Genomic DNA, 4192 nt, shown 5'->3' with positions numbered 1-4192 from the left:
TTAAGACTATAATTATAGAAATCTAAGAAAAAGTATTTACTAAAGAGGGATATATGATTGTGTCTTAAGGGGATATTAGGATTCTAGTTATGTATGTGCATAGAAAGATAATCTTTTAAAATACTGTTCTTAAAAATATTTTGCCACACATATTTTAAAAATTCACCTTTTTTGTATTTCTCAAGTAATACTTGTGTATGCTTATTTTTTTATATTTTAATATTAATGGCAGAGATGGGAAAGACATATAAATTCTTAAATCTAAAGTCACATCTCTGCTTTAAAACACATTACTGTTTAAAGACAGTATTTCAGAATGTCAACATGAATGGAAGTGTCAAATTGATGCTTAATACTAATTTGTTTATATGTGCTTGACTGCACTTAGATGGTAAAAAGGTAGGTATCAAAAATAAAGATTATTTTGAGACACTGAAGTAGGTTTCTTTTTGTTTTCATTGCCATAAATACCATTAGTGTTAATTGGAGATTTACATGTGCATTGAGAGAATAATATACCTCATTATTCTTGAGTAACAGCTACTGACTTTTAAAGGCCATTTAGAATGTATGACAGGAAATAAATAAAAGCATTCCACTTAACTTTTTGAAAGTTATTTTCATATACCAGAAAATGAAACAAAAGGCTTCATGAATATTCCACTGCCATAGTTTTAATTTTATAACTTCCACAACAAAACCTTTAGAATTCCCTTTGTAGCTTAACTAGCTGGGGAATATGTGAAGTAAGTATATCTTAAGTCTGCTTTGTGGTAGGTGACCATGGCTCTGAAGAGTATATCCTATTTACTTTGTTGTTGTTGTTTTAGGTATTTAACCATTAGAAATCCACTGATGTCTCTAGTGTTCAAATAATTAAGATTTTGTGATGTGTAAAGGAGAGAAGGTTATAGCACTCCTGTTGATTGACAAGGATGAAAGAGGCCCTTGGTCCTGACAACATATATATGGGGAAGGCATTGCCACCTACTGTGTGGCATCTAACCATCATTTTTATAGGCAATGAGGATTTAAGAGTGTGCTTATGATGAGCATAGTGTTGTGTATAGAAATATTGAATCACTATATTGTACACCTGAAACTAATATTACACTGTATGTTAACTGGAATTTAATTAAATACTTAAAAATAAACACATAATTAATATTTCTTGGGGCGCCTGGGTGGCGCAGTCGGTTAAGCGTCCGACTTCAGCCAGGTCACGATCTCGCGGTCCGTGAGTTCGAGCCCCGCGTCAGGCTCTGGGCTGATGGCTCGGAGCCTGGAGCCTGTTTCCGATTCTGTGTCTCCCTCTCTCTCTGCCCCTCCCCCGTTCATGCTCTGTCTCTCTCTGTCTCAAAAATAAATAAAAAACGTTGAAAAAAAAAATTTAAAAAAAAAAAAATATTTCTTGAAAGATCACCTTGCGGGGCGCCTGGGTGGCGCAGTCGGTTAAGCGTCCGACTTCAGCCAGGTCACGATCTCGCGGTCCGTGAGTTCGAGCCCCGCGTCAGGCTCTGGGCTGATGGCTCGGAGCCTGGAGCCTGTTTCCGATTCTGTGTCTCCCTCTCTCTCTGCCCCTCCCCCGTTCATGCTCTGTCTCTCTCTGTCCCAAAAATAAATAAAAAACGTTGAAAAAAAAAATTAAAAAAAAAAAAAAAAAAAAGAAAGATCACCTTGGGATATTACAATAAAAATAAGTAATTATTGAGCACATATATGACAGTCACTATTTTTTAAGTGCATTTCAAGTACGAACTTACTAATACTCAGCAACCCTGTGAGGTCAGTATCATTATCCCTATCTTATAGGTGACATAATAGAGGCATCAAAAGGTAAGTTAACTTGCCTAAAGTTAACACACATAGTAAGTGGTAGAGTTAGGATTTGAACCCTGGTCACATGGCTTAACAAATGGAGCTTGATGTAGTTATATTGGCTCAAATGAGTTGGCTTTGTCCTAAAATATGAACACACTAGTTAACAAACTAAAACCTTCTAGTTAATCCAACTTATTTTAGTTTAGTTTAGTTTAGTTTAGTTTAGTTTAGTTTATTAATTTATTTTGAGACAGAGAGAAAGAGTGTGCATGCACATGTTGGGGAAAGGCAGAGAATCCCAAGCAGGCTCTGTGCTGTGCTGTCATTGCAGAGCCTGACGCAAGGCTTGACCTCATGAACTGTGTCCAACTCATTTTTTTTAGGAGTCATGTTAGATAAACTATTTTTATGCATACTTCATAGGATTATTTCAACAGTCACTCATATAGTTTAGGAAAATATTTCTTCCAACCTCACACCATAATCTTCCTGAGAAGTTTTTCCAGGGACAATTTCAAAGCTCTTGTAAGAGCTAACATGTACAGAATGCTTTTCTAAGACAGATGCTATCATATGCATTTTTTTCATATATTAAATCCAGGAACTACCTTTGAGATACAGTTGCTGTCCTTTTATAGATAATGAAAATGAGGCAGAGAAAGGACAAGTAATGTTCACATGTGAAAAGAATTTGAACAGAGGAAGCCTAATTCCAGAAAGAAGACATGATGTGACTGAAGAAAAGTGGATATTGAGTTCAGTGAGCCTGGATTTAAATCCCACATTATAGTGCCACAGAGGGAGATAGGGAGGGAGAGCATCGTCTTGTAGATAAGTTAAACAGAGTCAAGCCAAAGAAAGTTGGTCTGCTTTTTATTTTTGTCACGCACAGGCCATTTTATTATGTTTTAATTTTTTTAATGTTTATTCAGTTTTGAGAGACAGAGAGAGAGTGTTAGCAGGGGAGGGGCAGAGACAGAGGGAGACACAGAATCTGAAGCTGTCAACACAGAGCCCGATGGAAAGCTTGAGCTCTTGAACTGTGAGATCATGACCTGAGCTGAAGTCGGACGCCCAACCGACTGAGCCACCCCAGCGCCCCATGCACAGGCCATGTAAAAAAAAAATGCCAGGGATGAAATAATCCTCCCTACTGCCTTCTGAGGTGGGATGCTCTACCTTCCTTTCATACACTTTTACCAGGACAGACCCTTAATTAATAACATGTTTTGAGCCTTGGTTAATGACATGAAAATAAGATTAGAAACAGGTAGTCTACAGGATTGCTGTAAATGACAAAACAGAAGTGAAATAATTTGTAAACAGAAGGTAGAGTCACTCCAAGATAATAGGAGTCCTTTAATTTGAGGCAAAAATTGTATCACATTTGGCTTCTAAAAGAGGTTTTAGTACTTGGCCAGCTATGTCCCCTTCACATTAACTCACTGCTCACACTCAGAGAGCCATATCATACAAAGCTCTGGTGAAGGTGGGTGGTGTAAACTCTCGTTCTAAATCTGCCATGCATGCAGGCTTTAGAATGTGACCTATAATTTTCAAACCACAGAATACTGTTTCTGTGTTTTTTTAATGTTTCTTGACTCAAGTTAATTTATAAATAGAAGGAGAAGAAAATATTGGGACCTCAGTACCATCCAGTTGCCATAGCACACCCTTCAAGCTTATTAACTATTTGTTTATTAAACAAATAGTATCAAACACCATGTACCAGGCATGCACCAGATTCTGGGAATAATATCTACTATTTTCTTTCTATGACTGCTGAAACAAATTACAACATGCTTAGTGGTTAAACACAGCAAAATATATTATCATATAGCTCTGTAGGTTAGAAGTCTAACATGTTATCATCGGGCTAAAGCCAGATTGCTAGCTGAGCTGCATTCCTTTCTGAGGCACTAGAGGAGAAACCATTTCCTTGCTTTTTCCAGCTTCTAAAGGGTACCCATATTCCTTGGCTCATGACCACCTTCCATCTTCAAACCAGTAATGCTTGGTCTAGCCTTTCTCACACTGAATCATTTTGACATTGATTCTCCCAACTCCTTCTTTCACTTCTGAGGATATTTGTGAACACATAACTTCCACTCCTTGATATTCCAGAAGTTTCCCTATTTTAGGGTCAGCTGATTGCAAGCATATTTCTGTTTGCAATTTTAACTCCCCTTTGCCATGTAACATACTAGTAGGATCCAGGGATTAGAACATGGACATCTTTGTGGACCATTACTCTGCCTCCTGCATCATCTCTGTTCACACATTACTTTAAGCTTATGGAAGAGAGGTGCTAACTACCTGATTAAGCAAATAAATATATACTTCAGAAACTGTGATTTATGCTATTAATGTT

General features: G+C 37.2%; 1 non-coding gene across 1 annotated transcript; it reads left to right on the top strand.

Moving 5' to 3' along the window:
- Positions 1-886: 886 nt before the first annotated feature.
- Positions 887-1017, top strand: LOC131490016 (U6atac minor spliceosomal RNA). Its single transcript, XR_009250904.1, has one exon. It is a non-coding gene; the product is annotated as a U6atac minor spliceosomal RNA (small nuclear RNA).
- Positions 1018-4192: the final 3175 nt, after the last annotated feature.

This window comes from Neofelis nebulosa, chromosome 1, assembly GCF_028018385.1.
Source record: "Neofelis nebulosa isolate mNeoNeb1 chromosome 1, mNeoNeb1.pri, whole genome shotgun sequence".
Taxonomy (NCBI): Eukaryota; Metazoa; Chordata; class Mammalia; order Carnivora; family Felidae; genus Neofelis; species Neofelis nebulosa.
Note: the sequence above shows the minus strand (reverse complement) of the source record. Positions and strands in the feature narration are given on the sequence as shown.